This window comes from Dermacentor andersoni, chromosome 10 (genome assembly GCF_023375885.2).
Source record: "Dermacentor andersoni chromosome 10, qqDerAnde1_hic_scaffold, whole genome shotgun sequence".
NCBI classification, from domain to species: Eukaryota; Metazoa; Arthropoda; class Arachnida; order Ixodida; family Ixodidae; genus Dermacentor; species Dermacentor andersoni.
The window spans coordinates 83,132,896-83,155,147 of NC_092823.1; the positions used below are offsets into that span (position 1 = coordinate 83,132,896).

At 46.3% G+C, this 22,252-nt stretch overlaps 1 long non-coding RNA gene across 1 annotated transcript in view; it reads right to left on the reverse strand.

The window, feature by feature from the left end:
* LOC140213535 (uncharacterized) overlaps nt 1-10,416 on the reverse strand; it is a 33,480-nt gene extending 23,064 nt beyond the window's left edge. The window contains exon 1 of the long non-coding RNA XR_011890395.1: nt 10,170-10,416. This is a non-coding gene — a long non-coding RNA (uncharacterized lncRNA). The remainder of the gene's footprint in view (nt 1-10,169) is intronic.
* Between the last annotated feature and the right edge of the window lie 11,836 nt (nt 10,417-22,252).

The window sequence follows — 22,252 nt, forward strand, 5'->3', positions numbered from 1 at the left end:
AGGTCCTCTGGCCCACACCTAGGTACTGCAGATTCTCTAGTATAGCCTCATGCGCCACGCTGTCGAAGGCCTTTGTAAGATCAAGGCCAAGAACAGCCCGGGTACCATTCTTGTGTATGTGGTCCAGAACTTGATGTTTAAGCTGAAGCATGATGTCTAGCGTGGAAAGTTTTGGACGAAAGCCAATTATGGAGTTCGGGAATAAGTTGTTGTCCTCCGCAAAATTGTGTAGACGGTTAAGTATAACGTACTCCATGAGTTTTCCTACGCATGAGGTCAGAGAGATCGGGCGTAAGTTCTCGAGCTGTAGTCGCTTACCATGTTCAGGTATGAAAATTATTTGTGCATGCTTCCATTGTGAGGGGATAGAACCTGTTTCCCAACAGTGGTTGAAGTACTCTGTTAGGGCAGTGATAGATGCGTCGTCTAGATTTCGGAGGGTCTTATTTGTTATTCCATCGGGGCCTGGTGCAGATTTAGTTCGGAGTTTCAGCAAGACGGCTCGTACTTCAGCCTCTAGGATGGGTGCGTCTAGGTTAAGATTATCCGGACCAGTGTATGGCTTCTGGGGGATTTGTGCATTTGTGCCTACGTACCGGGTTTTGAGCTCTCTTAGGAGCTCGTCGTTCGTGCCCTGGTATTGGTGAGTGATCTTATTGAGGCATTTCCTCTGCTCGGATTTACTCTTATCCGGGTCCATAAGATATCGGAGGAGATTCCATGTTTCGGCTAGACCGAGTTGTCCCTGCATGCTGTCGCATACCTTTTCCCATTGGTTTTTGGTTAATGGTTTTGGTTAATTGTTTAGCGTATTCCTTGATTTCTATGTTGATTTACGCCATGCGCAAGCGGAGGGTACGGTTTAGTTTATTATTTTTCCAGCGGGTTTGCATGCTCTTTTTGGCTTCCCACAAGTGTTGGAGGCGGCTATCCACCTCGACCAGACCATCGTCTTCAGGAATTTCCCTCGTGGCGCGTTTCACGCAATCTCTGAGATCCCCGATCCAGGCCTCGAGATCGTTTATATGCTAGGTGGCGGTTGTCTCCCGAATCTGGTGGAAGTGGTCCCATTCCGTGAGCGAAACTCGTTTGCCCTTCTTGCGGGGTGGACCCACCTGAATGTGGATTTCTATGATTTAATGATCGCTACCGAGGCTTTCCCCGGTATTAGTGAAATCATATTTGTCTATGTTTTTGATAAAAGCAATGATAAAATTATTATTCGAATTGTCCCCCCAGGATTTGCTTAATTTCATAAATTACTCGATTAAAGATGCATAGATTCATCCAGATTGGAAGGTTGCCAAAATAATTCCACTACTCAAAAGGCCAGGCGATGGATATACAATAGACAACATTAGACACATTTCTCTGACCTCAAATCTTGTAAAGTTAATCGAGAGAGTTCTGTATGGTCACATCGATAGGTGGATAGGCGAGAACCAAATATTAAGTTATTCTCAAATAGGATTCAGGCCCGGCTGCTCAATTTGGTGTGCTCACGTTGACTTGGAGAGCAGAATTCAACTCGCTCGCCGCAACAACCAGTACGCGGCCCTAGTGACATTAGACATTGCAAAGGCGTAGGACAATGTTGACCACAGTACTTTAATCAACAGACTCAATAGTGTGAATCCACTCTTCCACAGTATATAATTGCATGGATTCAAAATTTTCTAAGCGGACGAACATTTTATTGCTATTAAAACGGTGTTTCTTCTAAAAGTTTCAAACAGACAAGGGGCGTTCCTCAAGGTGCAGTACTTTCCCCAGTATTATTCACTATTTTACTAAATCACATCCCGACACATCATGACGTACAGGTATACGTATACGCTGATGATATCGCATTTTCACGTATCGAATGATATACATAGCCTATATAAAACTTTGCAGTCGTATTTGAATCAGATTGATTTTTGGCTAAAAGGAATACAAATATCGCTAAATGTCAACAAAAGTGCGATCATCTTTCCCTTAACTTTTCCTGTCCGAATAACACTGTCATATGGCCAGGAGATTATTCCGCAGGTACATTCTTTAAAATATGGGGGAATGATTTACACCGAAAAGCTTGATTGGCAAACACACATAGAATACATCGCATCTAAAGGAGCACGCGCTGTTGGTTTATTACGAAGAGTCTGCAGCAGCCATTTTGGAATGCGCAAGGAGACCTTGCTGATGATTTATTGTATGCATGTCCGCCCCATTCTACAGTTTGGATGCGTGTTATTTTCAGGAGGTCCTACGTATAAGTTACGTCCTCTGGTTCTTTTAGAGCGCGAATCACTACGTCTGTGTCTCGGCCTTCTAAAATTTGTAGGCAATAATATTTTATATCATGAAACTCACCTGCCCTCTCTTCAAACTCGATTTCGTATACTGACTGTCCAAACATTTCTAAACATCTCTGCTTCTCCCCAGAGACGCTCCTACTATATGTTTATTCGAGAACGAACTGCATCCTTTGAGAATCAATGGTCCAGACTGCATTGTCCCCAGGTAGTTTTTGTGCAGAAGCTATTAGAGCCATTAGAAATATCAATCCGAGATGTGGCTTTTCAAAATTTACCTACTTCGACAGTAAGTGTCGAATTTGGCGCTATATTTCCCAATAACGCTAAGCTCCTACCTATTAGATACCTAAAAGGTTTATTAGATGACCATCTTGAAAACCTCCAAATAAATGCAGTAATAGCCACAGATGCTTCTGTCAGTGAAGAGAAGGCCGGAGTGGGCATTTTTTCGACATCATTAAATTGGTCTTTCTCTCTTCGACTACCCGACTTTACGCCAACATTTCAACCAGAGTTATTGGCGATCATCCTAGCTCTACGGAAACTTCCCACATCTATTTCTTCAGCCGTAATCTTGACCGACTCCTTGTCTGCTTGCTCCGCTTTATCTGTGCCCAATTCAAGTATCATTCTCCGAGAATTTCATTCATTCATTTCCCAACATTTACGCCTCATCCACCTGGTATGGGTGCCAGGGCACGTGGGGCTCACTTTAAACGAGTCAGCAGACGCACTAGCAGCGGCATCTCTTAAAGGCCCGGTACTGAGGATCCTAAAACCTTCGGCATACGTCACTTCTGCAAGATTTTAAAAATTTTCCATTCAAGAAGAACATGCCAAATCATGTGTATTAGGTAACACCGATTTTCAGCACCTTAGATTTCCTTGGCACAGCGGATGGTGTGCAACAAGAACATTTGAAGTTTTATTTACGCGTATGCGTTGCCGAATACTACGGGTTAATTTCTATTCCCATAGGTCTGGTTTGGCACCTTCTAAATGTTTTCTTGTCATGAACCCGAAACTATGGGTCATTTCTTTTTATAGTGTCGTAGGTTCAACGTGCATAGAAAACGACTTTTAGAAGGTCCCTCCCGCCAATTTGGATTAGCCATTACGCTACCTATCATTCTGTCTCTGGGGGCGTCGGCACTAGGACACTGTAATAGAAACGTATGTGATGCCATATATAATTTTATAATGCAAACAAGGAGACTTCCATGCTAATTTTACTGTTTTATTTTCCACAACCAGAAACCAAAAATAATTTCTAATTTAAAATAATTATAGCATGAAAATTATTTGTAACGATTAGAATTAATTTAATCTCATTTTCAGTTAAAAAAATCCTATTCAGGTATTTATTCTTTTTCGACCCACTGCCGCCCGACTCATGGCCAATCCCCCGTAGTGGGTTGTGATATATAACTACAGGCACCAAACCAAACCAAACCAAACAAGACGCGACCTTGACTTCACCATCAATTTCGTCCGTTAAATAAAGCTGGTTCAACATTAATCGTAACAGTTTTGTGGTGGAGGTGCGGGGTACTTCGACCAAGACGACGGAGCTACTGCAGCAAGTGCCACGCAGGACCCCACGCCTCGCTCGACTGGTTTCCAACACCACTTGAGATCCCGATGTCCCACAGCGGCGACCAACAACCTTCTCTGGCTGCTCCAGTGCGAACCGGCGCCTGGATGCATCAGATGGAGCCCCACCCTTTCTCAGAAAAATTCGGCGAGGATGTAGAGGAATGGCTCACCCACTACAAGTGTGAGCAAGTACAACGGCTGGAACTCCACGGCTCAGCTCGATAATGTGGTTCTGTTCCTCACAGACACTGCGCTAGTGTGGTTCGAAAACCATGAAGATACCTTCACAACGTGGGACAGCTTCGTTACTCACCTCACAAAGCGCTTTGACGATTCCACCACGAAAAGTAAGCGGGCGGAGCAGACATTGCTTCAGCGCGCTCAAGTCCCAGGTGAGACCTGTACTGCGTACATAGAGGCGATCCTGAAGCTTTGCAAAACGGTCAATCCTCGAATGTCCGAATAGGACAAGGTTGGACACCTTCTCAAAGGCATAGCTGAGGATGTTTACAATTATTTAATCGGAAAGGAGAGTCTCGCCTCAGTCGCCGACCTCATCAAGCATTGCCACACATTTGAGGCCTTGAAGCTGCGCCGTATCACGCCAAAGTTCGGCAAGTTAGCAAATGTCACAACGGTGGCAAGAGTTGACGAAAACAACTACAATTTTCAATTTGACCTTGCGGCAACTATAAGACAAATTGTCCGCGAACAACTTGAACGACACACCAAAGGGGCGGATGTCGAACAGCTTGGTTGCGCTTCCAACCAACCTCAAGAAGATGCATCTGCTGTGTCCGCATTGTCTGCCATGCCAGGCGTTGCAGACTGTCGAGTCGATCAGCTGCGAGAGCCCCGACGTACCTTTCCCGACGACATGACGCACGATCAACGAACTCGTCGAGCTACCACCACGAATCGAAATTCGGAAGATCGCGTTTATTATTCGCAGCGTCCCAGGGTTGACCCCGAGGCTTACAACGTCGGTCGCGCATCGCCTGTGTGTTACAGCTGTGGCGCCTCCGGACACATTGCTCGTTTTTGTCGCCGGCACCGAGAGACAACATATGGCCCACCACCAACTTGGCCTAATTTTGAACGTGACAGTGATGACGACCGTTGGCCGATAGACCCTGATACTGCAAACGCCACAGGCGCACCACCCCGGAATACCTTACGTCAATATAGTAGGAGTGGTTCGCCAGCTTCAGACCGCAGCCTGACGCCCCCAACCAATCGCCAACGCCGTTCACCGTCACCACGGCGACGTGCTACCCCACACAAAAAAAATATTGAGAAGGCATTGAAATATCGTTGGTCAATGTTGAGTTTTTTTATTGAGGAATAATTGAGAGTTTGTTGGAGAATTTTTGGGTTGAGTGTTGAGGACTCTTGAATATTGGCCACTGAAATTCAATTGGAAAACCATTGGGCACCTCAATGTTGAATAATTGTTAAGTTACCACTGAAAGTCGATTGTACTTAACGGCCCGTTGTGTTCGCTTTGTTGAATGGTTGTTGAGTTACCATTGATTCTGCGTTGAACTGATGTTGCGGTAGTTCTGTTGACCTGTGAGTTATTACTGCCACAGCACTGTAAGCACATTGTGGCACAGTTGAGATGGCATTGAGATTTCAGAAGTCGCCATTGAAATATGATTGACGTTTCGTTGGGCTAGTGGATTTTTATTCATATATTGAAATTGCTTTGCTGTTCACACTTGGATGCCCCGGTGCCTGCTCATAACTTTCCCAAACACAAACAAAATCAAAGGAGAGACTGATCAACTTGAAGTACCTTTATTTACACTAAAGATGCGTGCACGTGAAACATTATTACAGTACATAAGGCCCCACTACATCGAACCTGGTGACATAGGCTATTACCTACAGCACTCTAGCAGCGTAAATACATCTGAAAAAACCTATACATATGAATTCAATCAAAACGATCATTGTGGTCTTCACTTTCGACTTACGTTTATTACTAGAAGGCAAAGTGACTCAAAAGGCAGGGCTTACGCATACCCTTGTAACAACCAACTTTGAACACATGAACACCTGAAGCTGCTTGCGTGTGAATACACAAAAGACATCTGAATATGTTACATTAAAATGTTTCGCACACTAACACATCACAGGAAGAGCTACGGCTGACTGTGAGAAGGCAAAATAACAGACTTGAAACAAATGACTTCACGTAAATATATACAAGCTTTAGCACACGTCTTTCACCGCGATTAAAATTTAATGAAGTACCAAAGTAGACTTGCCTGAGCTTTGTCTTCGAGATATATATAGTTTCATGTTGCCCAATTATTTTATAAAATAACATCACTCAACATCTTTTAATTGACGAGACATCATTTAGAAAGTTGTCAGGCATGGTGAACACCTGAATCAAGTGTTTCTCACGAGCCAGGTTTGCTTTCTTCAGAAATAAACTTAAAAAACTTTTGTGTAATGAATGGAGCTTATCTCCCTGGCACAAGTCAAGAACAAAAAGTACACCATTTGATTATGTTGATTTGGGGTACAGAAGAGTTTGTTGGTGGCATTTCCTCAATTTAGTGAGTTCATTTTCAGGTAATTTTTCTGGACTTCCACTAAGCTAATTAAAGCACTTTTTGGGGCCTTTTTCCCTATACCCAGCAACTCAGTGGTACCTCAGTCAATAAACAGCTAAGGCATGGCTAATACCTTGAACGATAAGAGAAAAAATGATTATGTAGCACAGAAAATTGGTAGTAACACACGGCTAACACAATTCCAAACAGCCAAATAAATGGTCACCTGCACTTTCAGTACCAAGTACCCATGAATAGTCATAAAGGATGAGAAAAGGTTCCAATGACTCGACAGCCAGATTGGTGAGACAGTGAAAAACGAAAATGAATGCATATACGAAACACTAATAAACTCAATTTCGCAGGTAAAATGTTATTAAAATAGCACCAGAATTTTGCTGCATAACATATGTAAAGGTTGCATAAAAATTGAGACAAAGCGGTAACTGAAAGATGGAGGGAGCTACAGCACCCGTGTTGAAAAAAATTACAAGGAAAGTGATACATATGCATATTTAAGCTCACAATTTTCGCTCCAAAACATAAAAAAAGAACGCATGCACTTAGAGCATAAAAAGGTTCATGTGCCTGGAGAATGCAGCACAGTACAAAGAAGCGTCATGAGAACCGAAAAGTAAATCTTACTACGAATGCTTGCAACCTACAATCATGCATGTGCCGTGCCATGCCTTGAATGGATGAAATTTATAAATCTTACAAAGGAAGTTACCATCACTCTTATTGGCTTCCTCAGGGGACTCCTTGAAGTTGAACTAGAAAAATGTACTCAGTGTTAAAAATAAAAAAAAGATAAGACCCTATAGCGTTCTTCCTGAAATAAACAGCGCAAGTAACTTCATGTATCAATTCTATGGACAGTTCGCCAATTCGGTGTACATTTACATTTGACAACCACCCAAAGAAAGACACGAGAAGGATAAATTAAGGTAGGAACACACATGAACGCTGACTCAACTAGAAGTTTATTCGTGAAGACAAAGATTTTAAACACTGGCCAACTTCACAAACAAAAAGCCATGGATGCGCCGCAGAAACAGCCCGGCACAACAAAAAAGGACCGAAATACGTGCTGTAGAATAAACATGTGCGTCAAAAACTAACAAAAACATGAAAACTGAAAGGTTTGTCCTGTAAGTGATATTAACGAGAAGTACTGCAGCAACTCTTTCCCACTAAGGGTCACAGAAATCTTGCTTATAAATATTTCTTCGTGATCAATAAATAATCCTTCCATAAGTCCTCTTGTGTTCTGGTCTTTGTGATGAAACAATCGTTCTTTCTGCTCTATACCGCAACACCAGAGGAGTTCCAGAAGCAATATTTATTGATCACAAACGAAACAAATGCATAACCAAGTTATGTGTTGCCCTTAGTGGGAAAAATTTGCAGTTCTCAAAAGAGTATTTCTCGTTGGGCAGTATCACTTATCGGACAAATCTTTCGCTTTTTCGAAAGATTTGTCCGATAGTTGTCGTTTTTCACGCACGTTTATTCTACATGACATGGCTTTCTCATATTTTTTTCTTGTCGCACGTGGCTGTTTCTGCCACGCATGCACGGATTTTTACCTTTGTCAAGTTGACCAGTGTGTTTAATGCCTCTGTCATCAAAAGTGAACGTTTAGTAGAGCTTGCGCTCGTGTGTGCTCCTACCTATTTCGTCGTCCGTCGTCCGCCTCTGTTCGTACTGCTGTTTACAGTACGCACGTACCACTTGGTTAGGCTGGTAAACATTCTCACAAACAAAAGTAAATGCCTCCCCTCAAAAGGTGGCCCATCTTTTACTATGAAACGCCAGAGCAAATCAATAGTAAGCCTTCACAGCGTCCTTGCGGCAGCTAGTACACCACAGAGAAGCACAAAAAATAGTTGAAAATCCCACTTGATGGAGAGTGGCAACAGAGATGCGAGCTAGTGAATCAGCCACATATCAACGGGTGTCTCATGCACGACGCCAAGGTGCTATTGACGTAGAACCTTGGAATATTTAGCCCCTGGGAATTTGCTGCATGCGTAACCTGGGAGAAGTAAAAATTCGCGACTCTTTACGAGTGCCGTCGAGAAAAGGAAAAAATGGGTTGCTACGGTAAATGTTAGCTAAAACACGCACAGCGATGTTTCACAGCGGGGAAAAATATTCCCGGCTCTCTCGCAGAACCAAAGACCACGCGACAGTGCATAGCCGATACCAAGCAGATATCGAATCTTTGGGTAGAAGTCCAGCAGCAGGAATCACCTAAAGATACGCCGAGAGCGATGCGAGCGTGAGCGTGCCTGTACGAGTGAGAACATGTACCGCTTCTTTGAAGCTAGCCGCTCCGGCGTGGCTCCGATCATCCCGCGCGATTTGTGTGCAGAACGTCGCGTACACGCCCTTGCGCGTCTTGCGCGGTAGCGTCCGCGCAGTGAGCTAGCTTCATGCACGCGTCATTCTTCACCGCGCAAACGGTGCTCGAGTGCGACGCTTAGCTCGAGGCGACAACGCGCCGATTGGCGCTCCTTTCGCTTCTGGAAGCAACGCACATTCGGATCGGTCGAACTCAAAGAGGCAGCAGAGAAGGGGTGGCAAGTTTCGGTTACTGCTTATTAAAATTATACAGTACGCCTTCAACGGCAACCCGCCGCGCTAGATAAAGATGCTTACTGTGGTAGGTGTTTAGCAGTGATAGGTCATAAGGTGAGCCCGTCGGCGGCTGTGTTCTTTGCCGACGTCGTCACCACACCTCTATTCATTTGCGCTGTGTATCCGTGTACAGTCACCGCGCGGAAGCTGTGACTAATCGGTTGGCCGTTCTCCGCAAATTCCAAGGAGGCGAAATATATTTCGCGGTGCGCCGCATCATTAGCCGCAACCTAAATCGAGGCGCGCTTAACCGCTACGGCACAAAAGGTGATCACACTAGCCGTATGGTATACGATGAGCCACTACGGAAAAAAAAAATAATTCGGATGTTGCACGTGCCAAACCAACGATCTGATTATGAGGCACGTCGTAGTTGGGGACTCCGTATTAATTTTGACTTCCTGGGAATTTTTACTTGCATTCAATGCACAATGCACGAGCGTTTTTGCATTCCGCTCCTTTGGAATGCGGCCGCTGCAGGGATCGTATCCACGACCTCGAGCCCCAAATTGCCACGGCGGCCGCCATAGTTACGAAATGCGTAAGCGTGAAGTGCAAAACTGCCTTCGGGTACGAGTGTGGCACAAAAGTAGCACAGCTACACACCTGCTGCACAATTATTTGTCGCGGTTCTCCTAAGCTCGTAGTGCCTGCCTTAAATACCTTGAAAGGCAGCGCACCTCTCACGTATCGGAACGCGATAACAAGCGCTTAGACGGCCCACGTGAGCCCCCATGAAAGATGACGTGGCCACTGTACAAAATTATCACTGCGCAGAGAAGCCGATCCTTATGTTCCAACTGTGTTCTCTCATACAAATGAAGGAAACGTTATTAGACAGGAACAAATGAAGCAATGAAATTATACGCACATGGGGCGCCGCTGCCTCTTCGCCTACCATTGTTTCAAACGAAGTGACGGTGGCAGCGAGAGTTAGTATCGCGCGCATTTGCTCAGGGGCATGCGGTTTGCTTGAAGAAAGTGAACGGTGTGCTTAACATCTCAAGCTCGTCAATGTCAAAATAGAAAAGAAGGCTACGTGCCCAAGAAAACGAGAACTTACCTATCTTCGGAAGTGCGGCTGCGACTGTTTCGGGGTGCCTTCTCTCCAACAGGCATCATGACCTCTGCCGCACAAACCAAAACAACCAGGCTCACACATCAGTGGAAGACTAGTAGCTGGGTGAGCCAACCACTTCAACGGATAAACGTCCCACTTATCGTCGTTCAAGCATTTCACTAAAATGTGCGTCAAGATGTCCGAAAAGAAAAAAATACTTTCATCAAATAGCACGAGGCATGAACCACCGCGCAACTGCAACCGAATAACTGAGTCCTAAAGCCGTTCACAGCATCACTATCGTATTCAGCTATAAAAACCTTTCAAACACAAAATATCGGCACTCAAAAACCGCTAATTAATTAGCAATAATTGTTTATCAACTAACCTTTATAAATTTTTAAGAACAACCTAATTTGTAGCGTGAACAATAAGTACTACGAACGAAAAATGCGACTACGAAACTAGTGGTAACCGTGTGTACTGTTGCAAAAGTGTGCGCAAAACGAAGCTCAGATGCACCCGCTTCCGCGCACACATACACATCCAAACGCTACCTTGACGTTTGTCGCGCTACCTAGAAATAAAGATTGCTACTAGTTTTGCTATATTTACAGAAATAAAGCTTCTAAAATAGTTTGTAGCGCCTTTGCAGATGACGAGGTGACAAGTAAGCTATGATAAGGGTCCGTTACCTGTATTTCTTTAATTTCTCTTTGGTGTCTTTAAGTGAACATACGAGACCTGCAGGCTTGGGAGATGAGAAGACGACAGTTCGGCCAGGCTCAAATAAATCGCGTGCTTCTTGCAAGGCGAGAGACGGGAGCAGCCGCAGATACAGCGATTAGCTGTGATACTGTTGCGGCTGTTGCTGAATCCGAAGCTCTTTGAAGTGAATGGTTATAGCGGCTGCGCGCTGCGATCTCAAAGCGCGTTCGTTCTTTGATCTCTAGTACCACGGACATTGGATAAAAAAACTATGTTTGCTTTACGGACAGAAGGTACGTCGCAGGAAATTTGAAGACCTCATCCGTGTATGTTTGTAGCGTGTGCGAACTTGCATCCTACGGTTCCCACAGCGCGTCGGACGCTCGAAGGTAGCGTCGTCGCCTGTCGGCACGTGTCTTATCGCCGGCCGCGCTGCCGCCGTGTCTACTTTTGGGGAACTCCACATGCGCGTAGTCACTGTGTTTGCAAGGGAATTTCGCATTCTTCTGCTCCCCGAAACGTGCTCATTTCGGATCGTACCAATGGTTATGTCATCTAGTGTATGTTAAAACGACGATGGCATTTGTACACCGGTGAAGAAATAAATCGTTATGAACTTGGGCGGTCATGAATCTAGTCTAATGTTGCAGTTTTCACGTAGCGAAAATGGCTACGAAAGTGGGGCGGTCCCGGAGATAGGCGCTTCAAAGCGCCAGCTGCAGCGAAAGCACGAGGAAGTGGCACGCGGCGAACGCGCCAAGCATTTCAGAGCCTACTGGCTTTCGAATGAGAGGAGTAAGCGCGCGCTCGTGGCCTATTGGTTAGAGTACCGGGATCGACGGCCGACATTCGATTCCACCCCATCGCTCACACATTATTTTCTTTTAATGAAAGCGAGGAGAAAGAAGAACCTACCTGCCGCAAAGTGACAGGAATGAGGTTGGAACGCATCGCAATAAATGTTTCATATGCTAATAAATGTTTCATATGTCTTCATATGCGAGTACTAATTATTGTATACTGGACTCAACTGCTACACAACAAAAAACAACTAGAAAAATCAACACTAATTACCCAATAAATTTATTATTCAGAACACTCAACGGTAACATTGTTGTGCAACGGTTGAATGAACTCAATTGCTCTTGAAAATTTGTTGAAGTCCGTTGTTTCAACAATTGCCCAACAATATATCAATGGTTAATCAACAGTCATTTTTGTACGGGACGTCACCACCGCCGTCGGGAAACTAGCCGGCGCGGCCGATGGAGGTAAGGTCGCCGGACAGTCTGCGTCTCTGTGAAATACTCCTCTGCCTATTATGATTGTTAAGAACAAAGTGCGTGTTTTAATTGATAGTATACCTGCAACAGTATTAGTGGATACTGGTGCTACCGTTTCCCTCATGAGTGTGACTTTCAAAGAGAGGCTGGGTCGGAAAGTTATGTTCCCGTGGAATGATGGTGTGACGTTTCGTGGCGTCAGTGGAGAGTGCCTAGTCCCTCTTGGTATTTGTGTTGCAAGTGTTTTATTCGGAGGAGAAGATCTTAAAACAGAATTTCTCGTACTACCGCTGTGTACTCATGAAGTGATTCTCGGGATTGACTTTCTTCAGGATTGTGGTGCATCCGTTAACTATGGCACAGGCGACATTACTTTGACACATCCTTGCCGACACATCCTTACCAGTGAAAAACTATTGTGTTGTTTCGAACGATTTGCTGCTACCGCCTTGGTCGCTGTCACGTATCCCTGTCACTTTCGCTGCTGCCGACCTTTCATCGTTTGACGCGCAAGTCCAGCCACTTACGTCGAGATACGCAAAGAAAGAGGTACTTGTACCACGCTTTGTCGTGAGAATAGTGAATGGCGCCTCAAATTTGTGGGCGTTCAATTGTTCTTGCGTCCCTGCTGTTCTCCCGCGTGATATGAAGCTCGCTGAATTTGACGAGATTACTTACAGCTCCATTACAGTTCTATGCGAGGAGGAGCAGTCTCATACTAGTGATCCCCACCGAAGCACTTCCGAAGAGCAGATCCTACGGATGATCAACAAGGCGCTGCCCTCACATGAGCGCCACGCTCTCGCACAAGTTTTGTGGGCACATCTTTCTGTGTTCGATTTCACACAAGGCGACAAGCATGTGCTCGCCACAGAATTGACACCGGATCTGCGCACCCCATTCGGCAAGAGCCTTACCGCGTTTATTCAACAGAGAGGACTGTTATTGCTGAACAGGTGAAAGACATGCTGCGGAAAAGTGTTTTTTAAGAGTGCTCTAGTCTGTGGGCAGCACCAGTAATCTTAGTAAAGAATAAGGATGGATCGTGGCGGTTTTGCATTGATTACAGGAAACTGAATGCGGTTACCAAAAAGGATGTCTATCCGCTTCCTAGAATTGATGATGTCATCGATTGTCTACATTCCGCTGCCTACTTTTCATCACTGTATTTGCGATCGCGGTATTGGCAGATACCCATGCACCCAGACAATAAGGAGAAAACGGCCTTCGTGACAATATCTTATTTCTAGAAAAATAAATGGCCGTTGTAGCAGCCTGTCATTGTAGTAATGCTATGCATTAACGCTTATGTGTGGTGCAAAATGGTCGGATATCTTTGTCAGTGGGTTTTCTGTTGCTTGTTCTTTTTTACGAAAACATAAATCAAGTCCATCATGGCAAGTAAGAAGGCATTCTTTAAATTCTTTCTCCTTTTGTTTCTCTTTTACTTTTTATGCTTTCTTGCGATGGCAACGCGAACGCTGCCATCAGTTCAGATCTACGACCGGCGACTTGACAATCTGTCATATAAGTCACATAGTCGTTTAAATTAGAAAATATGAGAGCGTCATATCATTGTTTTGTATGGTTGCTTTATTTTAGCATTCTAAATAACTCTCGCATTTCCCATATGGATGTCCTATCTCCTATTTATACTGGCTCATATCTTCCGCATTCCAGCCGTCTTACCCATAACCCGTAGTTATACCTACACTTGGAACGACACTAAACCCAAAACACCGGCTTCCAAAATCCTGAGTTAACTAATGGAAATTTAACCCGTGTCAAGGCCAATGTTTGTTTCGGTGGCTGGTCGTTCTTTTAATCCGAAAGCCTTAACTGGCTCGTTGCGCGATGGCCTTGAAAAAACGCAGCGTGGTACAAAATAAATTGGCCCCGGCCTAGCTCAGCTAACCCTGGATACGCAAAGCGAAAGCTTGGTTTAACCAAGTTCATTCTTGGTTTCACTTGGTTAACCTTTGACTCAGCTGTGATTATTGTACTTAGGTATACCATCATCGTTAAGCCAGGTATGACGGCTGTCCCTAGGTCGGTGGCTGGACATGACTGTCATTAGGTTTGGGTAGCCACGCATCGTTCGACAGTGCGACGCCTGTTGTGCCGCTCCCGCGCAACTCTCAGAGAAGACAGACCGGTCTCGCTCCCATCCATGGCCAAGCTCGCACTGACTAGGCGAGCGGGGCGCGGCTCTTAAGGCTGGTTCATATCGCGCGATTGGGGCGGAAAAAAATCGTTCGGCCGCGCACGTCGCAGAGTGGTTTTCGCTGACAGCTTTCACACGCGTTTGCAGCAGCGCGATCTCCGTCGCAGTGATGCGCAAGGTTGTCTCCTGCTCACAAAGTATCTATGCCTGCATCGTTAAATAAGAGCAACATTGAAACTAGTCAAATATTCGAATTTTCCTATTATTATTCGATAATAGATAGGTACACCATTTTTAAACATTTAAAAGCGTTGAGACTTTACGGCAGCTTGCAGATACGGTGAGTGAGAGGCTGTACAATACCGAAAGTATGAGCGTGCGGCTTGTGCGGCGTCGGTGGGGTGGTTCCGCTTAGTACACTAGTTTCGTTGCTACAACGGAAGCCACAACATTTTTTCCTGGATGAGTATTTGCTTTTGCAGAAGAACAAGCTACTATTGAGTGTGCATGTATAAGCTGCTGGCGCAATTTATAGCGATGAAGAGGTTGACGACGGTGGCGATCAAGTGAGTACATGCCTTCTGCTGAAGCGGAGTCCTTTTCCTGACCTGGATAGCGTGCAGCTTCTGCTTTTAAACGAATTGTGTAAGCGAAAGAAAGAAAAATGCTTAAGTAGCTCCTGAGCCGCAAACGCTGGTGGGTACGCCCTATTAAAACATAGCTAAAACTGGCACGCGACATCACTCCACAGAGCTACCAACGCGTGGTAAAACAGAAAAGCGCCTATTTTGACGGCGCTTTGTTTCGTCACACATTGCCCCTCCTACATCGCGCCGGTCGCTGCGACTCGGCAATGGCGCGACCAACTTGTTGGAATCCAGTCGCGGAGAACCCACGACGTCGCCGCGGTCGCTGAGTGACGGAAGTCGCTGTGTCGCGGGCTGAAAATCGCGCCATGTGAAACAGCCTTTAGCCAGGCGCGCGGCGAGTCACGGGGTCACGCGGTGACCCAGCTGCGAAGAGCGCATGCACCAAGACGGCGGCTGCGGCCTGCACACGCGGCGGCGCCGGAGCTCGGCGCGGCAAGTCACGTGATGCGTTACCAAGGCTACGGCGCCGCTGCGGTCAAATTAAGGTCAAGTTCGCGGCGACGGCGAAACTCGGCTCGACGAGGTTAGTAAAGCCCTCGCTTTATAACCACGTGAGTTTCTCGAGCGAGAGCGGGTGGAGGGAAACAAGCGGCGCGCGCACACAGAAAAACTAAGAAAAACAGGTGTTGCGTCGCTGACGTCACGCGGCGGCGGTTGTGGAAACCGTCGACTGCGAAGCGAGAGAGATGGCGATGAAGGACGCTCGCCAGGGCCTGTCGGAAGTACGCTACGGCCGAAGATGCTGGCCAAGCGAGAAACCAGATTAGTGTGAATAGCAGCGGTATACTGCGACACCTTGTGCCACCACGATACGTATGAAACGCTCTTGGGGTGCACAAGTTTTCTCGTTGAAGAAAAGTCGTAAAAGCATCGCACATTAATGAATATGTCGCTAACGAACCCTATATGCGAGCAGATCAGTAGAATATGAGACGTCACTGCAGCTTTAAGTGGTTTCTCTGTATGCACGATGCGTCACAAAAAATGTCGCTACCAGCGTTGTTGCTGCTGTACACCTGTCCGGTGATCCGGTGTTCCGTAAACTGCAATACTGTACTGAAGGCACTGGGCAGTGGGTATGGTGCTAGTGAAAGAGAAGAAGACAACGAGAAGCACTTGTTTCCCTGTTTCGCTATAGCACCGCCCTGTTTCAGCCTACCGCTACAAATTCACCTAGAACTAGTGCAGCTATAGGCGAACACCCTCTTTGTATTTGGTGGAGGTGCTGGATTTCTCTTCGACATCCTGGAACTCCGCAGTCAGACGCTACCACCAGCTATTGCAATGGATGATCCTGGACCGTCCAAGGCTGCTGCTCCCGTGCCCCCGGCCATCGTCTGCTCTGGCGTCATCCGGCAGCGCGATCCGGCTATATTTAGCGGCACAGGCGACCACGACGTGGAGGACTGGTCGCCGAATATGACCGTGTCAGCGCCTACAATAAGTGGGATGGCCGCGCCAAGCTCACAAATGTGATCTTTTACTTTACTTACGTGGCAAACGTGTGGTTCCGCAATCATGAAACCAATTTTACCACCTGGTCGGCTTTCACTACAACTTTGACAGAGGTCTTCGGCAGTCCCGCCGTTTGCCGGCTTCGCGCTGAGCAGCGCTTGCGTGGTCGAGTTCAATGCCAGGACGAGACCTTCAACAGTTACACTGAAGACGTGCTGTCGCTCTGCAAGCGCTTCAACACATCTATGGACGAAGCTGACATCAGCAAGCACGTCATGAAAGGCATCGATGACGGGGGCGGGGGGGGGGGGGGGGGTCATGCACACCTTCCTTCCCCGTTTCGCTGTAGCATCGAGCTGTTTCAGCCTACCGCTACAAATTTACCTAGGAGTAGTGCTGCAAAGCGAACACAACCCGTTGTAATACTTTTACAGACAAAGTGAAATTCCACACCGGCATTTGCGCCACCGTGCAGAAGCTTCTTATTGACGTTCTTGTAACTCGATGGCGACCCGCTAGCTGGTCAGCAAGCAGAGCAGCGACTAATGTCTTTAAAGACTCTGATGTCTCGTTGCTTGAGGATGGCTGCTGCTCTGGCCTTGCGTCTGCCCTCGTTATGGACGGGATGGACGTTTCAGGGCACAGGAGCCACTTCGAACTGGTCTCGAATGCACCCAGGGGTCGGGGTACTGACCATCGGAAATCCCGCAGGGTGGTAACCCAGCGCTCTTCGAGGATGTGTTTACCTGCCGCTGTGGTGCTCAGGCGAGTGAGTTGCGCGCGTTCTTGGGCTTCGGCAATCTCGTCGGCAGTGTTATGTACACCCAGCTTGCGGAGATCCTCGGTATGGGTCCTGATGGGTAGCCTGAGAGCCCTCTTGACCTATTTGGCACAGTATGAATTTGAGCGGGAAAATAGGCAATGTGTTGCCATCTGTTCAGTGTCACGCAAAAAAAAAACAAGATAAACAATTCGTAAGCTCCGAGATTGTGCAGCACAGGCTAATCGTGCAGCCGCCATTCGTGCAGGCTCAATTCAAAACAGAAAGTGCAGAAATGCCTGACCTGAAATAAGAAGTGCCTACCCAACAAGCAACCAGGAAGGCCTCCTTCTCAAGAAATCGAATACAAGATTCGAGCCGAAAAACGCACGGGGGACCAGCTCCCGCAACGCCATACGAAGACATCGATCTGACCAAGTTGACGACTGACCGGAATTTTATGAGAAAAGGTTAAGGTGTATGGGGCCATCTTGCACAAAGTAGTCGTCGGTAAGATGCAGGAAGTCCAACGTTCATCTATGCCTGAATGCAGAAAACAAATTGTTTTGCTTCATTCCACACATCACACTAAGAAGAACACAGTCAGTGAGGCTTTGTCTTTCGCCTATGGCCGCAAGACCACTCGTCAATTTTCCTGTTGTGCTATATTTCATACAAAGCTGTATCTGTATCAATACAGCCATAATAAATCTGAAAATTCTAGTATATCGTTTTGTTCATTCAACATATAATAAAAGCTGAAACAATAATATTCCAAATGACGTTTTCATAATTCATGCAATAGAGAGTTAGGATAAAAATGGAAAGTATCATAATGGGTACAATAATTGCCCCCCGCTAGTATCTTGTATCTGTACCTCAAATACCTGTTGCCTGAGTATCTTGTATCGTATCATGATACAATTGCAAAGCATCTTTGACCAGCCCTGGCTACATCAAATTACCTTACCTTTCCTATGTGACTCGCTATTTATTCGCCGCGCATGGGTTCAGTGAGAGAAGTCCCTCCAGCCTACTTGCGGCATTGCTTGTCTCGTATGAAACATGGATGGAACTTGTCCTTTTGCCTCGAGGATAGGCAGTACCGGTTTGTTCTGTGCGGACGAGGTATAGTTTGTGACGAGCGGCTTACCGATATGCTTGTGAATACAACGCATTCTTGCAGTACCGATTTGTTGGGCCAAACATTTGCGGTTATGAATGTTCGAACAAAGAACCCCAGGAAATCCGATGGAAAGGAAAATAACAGGGGCAGCATTAGGAGGTAGTGTGACTATGAAGAATAAAAGTGTAGCACGGGTAGGACGATGATGATGCAGTCAGGATTAAAAGGAAGGAGGAGGATGAGACAGCGTATTAGGTATTTCCTACAACATATACTTTTTTCTGCTAGAGTAACAATTGGTGTGAAGTGTACAAGAGGACGGCAGAGAGTTTGTCGGAGCAATCAGGTTAGCTAACCAGCAGGTGTATTCCGCCAGCTTGCCTAGGGCACGCTCGACTAGAAATATTTTGACGTGGCTTTCGACCTGCAGTTAACTTGTGTCAGCTTAGAAATGGTTGCTGTTGCTACCGATGCGTCAAATAGTCGGCATTTCTTCGCGCACAGCAAATTTAACCATAGATTAGATCGAGAACCGCCACCGTTTGGTGACGATGCTTCAGCGCTCGTTTTGTTTTGTCTTTGTTCTCTTTATCTGCCTTAGTTCTCCGAGACGACCACACATCGGCAAACGTCTTGAACTCGCCAGAAAGTCGTCATTTTCCCACGTGTCTGCCACGAACGAATTTTTGTGTAATTGAGCATTCTTGTAAAGCCTACAGAACAGGAGCGGCGAATCCAATTGAATTCAATTTCCCATTTTACATCATTACAGATGGAGAGGTTGCATAAAAAAGCTACGCCAGGGCAGCTTGACGAGTCTACAAACCTAATGTTCAGTAGAGAGGTAGTACTGGAACTTCTACAATTAAAAAAAACAGATAGTCAGACCAAGGAATCACTAAAGTATACACGAAACAGCAATATACACACATAAGTAAATTTAAGTCACGTTATTTAAGTACACTTAGTATGAAGCTCTTCGCGCGAATAACAATTCATTGGAGGAAAGGCAAGGAGGTCGGCCTGAGCTAGAATGATCTATCTTGCCACTCTATCCAGAAAGAAAAGGAAAAGGCACACACACTCACATATGTGTGTGTGTGTGTGTGTGTGTGTGTGTGTGTGTGTGTGTGTGTGTGTGTGTGTGTGTGTGTGTGTGTGTGTGTGTGTGTGTGTGTGTGTGTGTGTGTGTGTGTGTGTGTGTGTGTGTGTGTGTGTGTGTGTGTGTGTGTGTGTGTGTGTGTGTGTGTGTGTGTGTGTGTGTGTGTGTGTGTGTGTGTGTGTGTGTGTGTGTGTGTGTGCAAGCAAGGTAGGATCGATATTAGCGGTGATGTTATAAGCACGCCTATAAGCGCACAATCCAGCGCTCCTCGCGCATCGTACCGCCATTTCGAGCTTAAATTCGGAGGTGCACCGACATGAGTGGGGTGAATGGCAGGGACGGATGTCGGCACTTGACGCGTTGCGAATCGAATCTTATTTCGCTGCTTTCCTGGAGTTTGCCTATTCATTAAAAAACAGAAAGGCGGAATCATGAAAAAAAGTCGCAGTTTCACCCGAAATGCGAAGCTAGTGGACAGCTATTCGAAGTAATTAAGGATAGCAGATCTATCAGCCGTATAAACTTGTAAACATAGGCATACTAACTCAAGTAGCAATATAAGTGTCACGCGCGCGCAAGCAAATACGAACACATCTTCCTCGATGACGGCGGAAACACGCCGTCAAAACGCTGGAATGAGGAAGCGTGGCAGCAGCAGCGAGTGAATTGACGTTCGTGCTGAGTCTCGCATCAGCAACTAAAGCGCGGAAACACAGCGTGCGGCGGATTGTGTCCGCGTCGCACATGCCTTTCAAGATACAGCAGCCCAGGCGGGCGGGCGCGGCTGCCCGGGCTGCCCGGAGTAGAACGCCCCCCCCCCCCCCCCCCTACCCGTCCGCGGAGCCGCCCGCGCGCTGTAAGACGGCGCGCTTCCTCCTCGCTTCCCTCCCTTGCGTTAGCGAGATTGAGCCGCGATCGCTGGCTAACCCTCGCACGCCTTCCCTAGCACATACAGCATCCGGCGTGCGTCAATGGTTTTATCGCCCTTGGAATTTATACGTAACTTCATGGCGATGGCAGAAATGCGCCTACAGTGTCCATATAATTGCTATCGCAATGAAATGAATTTGCTGTATCGACTTGAATATTTTCTAAATTAGAAAGAAAGTGCAACATCAATTGCGTGGACCACGTTCGGCCAGAGAGTAACTTGTTTGGGAAATTTGTCACGTGCGTGCAACGTTCATCGCCGCTGCACGTCCGGCGAACTCGGGAGCTTTTAAATGAGAAACGATTTTCTGAATTCAGTTTTCCCGTGCCCCATGACAAGGATAACAACGTAACAACGGAACAGCACGTGATCAGACGCAATAAGCGTGCTCTGTTCGTTGAGTAAGGTAGGCGTGATACTGCAGCACGCCCATTTCTTCAAAGGGACGGTAATATAGATGGATGCTACCAATTCCTGTGTGAGCTGCCTCAAAGCGAGACATTCTTAATGGATGACCGTAAATTAGTGAGCAGAAGTCATCCGCCGAGTGCATACACTCAGGAACTGCTTGGCGCCTCTGCGCGATGGCCACGCATCTCCTGCAGCAAAATCATTCGGAACTTCTCTCGCTTGCGTCGATCTCACACGCTCGATATTCGAAGTGTTGTTACCCAGTATATTTGAACAGAAACGAATATTCGACAATTTGGAATAGATTGATTCTTGAATATGCTGTGAATCTAACATAAAATATTAGACTGTTCGTATTCTAAGAATCTAATTTTCAGACCTCCTTATATTTCACTTAAAGCGCAAAAAAAGAAGGAAACAAGAAATGAAGACCAGGCAGGACGAGCGCTCCCTGTCTGGTCTTCCTTTCTAGTGTCCTTCTTTTTTTATGTCAAACATGAATGCTTACGAACTCGCCCAAATTTCATTTCTTGTACCTCCCTACATTTGTAACCTTATATTTTGTGCAGCCGCTTATACAGTAATTTGGACCCGTGGGCTGCCCACCGAGAGCTGAGGTCATGCACGGGTAAAGTAGCGGGGCAAAATACGCAATGCAGGTTTCAGCGATAACCCTCTTAGGGTTGCAATATGTATTAATAAAAGAGTGAAAAACGACAAGTACACGACGACGACACGTGCGAGGCACTGGCAGCTCGCACATATCTCAATGGACGAGGTCCGAGAAAGTATCTTGCAGGTCGGAGATCTTGATGTTGTGGTGTCGGGTCACCGAGCCCGTGAGGCAGTAGATGGCGTGCACGAGGTGGACGCCGGCCAGCACCACGGCCGTTATCTGCAATCAGAGACGGCCAATGACGTCACGAAACGCTGCCGTAATAAACACCGTCCGATAGACTTAGTTTTCGAGAGCGCAAAAAATGTAATCTCGACAGCCGGTGAGAACCCGGTTTTTCTGTGTACCGCGTGTCCCTGCAACCTGTGTCGAAACTTAAGTATATGCAAGTGCCACGTTGCTTGACAAAATCAAGCTACTGTTCGTTTTTGCTTAGAGCAAATCTAACTCTTTTTGTATTTCGCGTAATTACATATGTAGCTATTATAATTAATCAACTTCTCAAATATTATAATCAGACTAAGAGTGTCGATGAGAAAATTGCAGACCGTCTTTAGAGTTTTCCACTCAAGGTTTCTGTTGCACAACACGTGGTTCATAAAAGATTTTTTTCGAAACCTGGAAGAATGCCTCTTGCACAAACAAGATCCAAGCAGACAAGGAAGATGCACACCAATATACTCGCGGACAACTTTTCTTGGCTATGAAGCGAAAGCTATGGGGGGCGGAGCTTCTGCACATGACTGTATTCGTCCGCAATGTAGTCCGGCCGCGCTCGGCACCGGTTTCGGTTTCACCAACCGCGCACAACCTCATTACT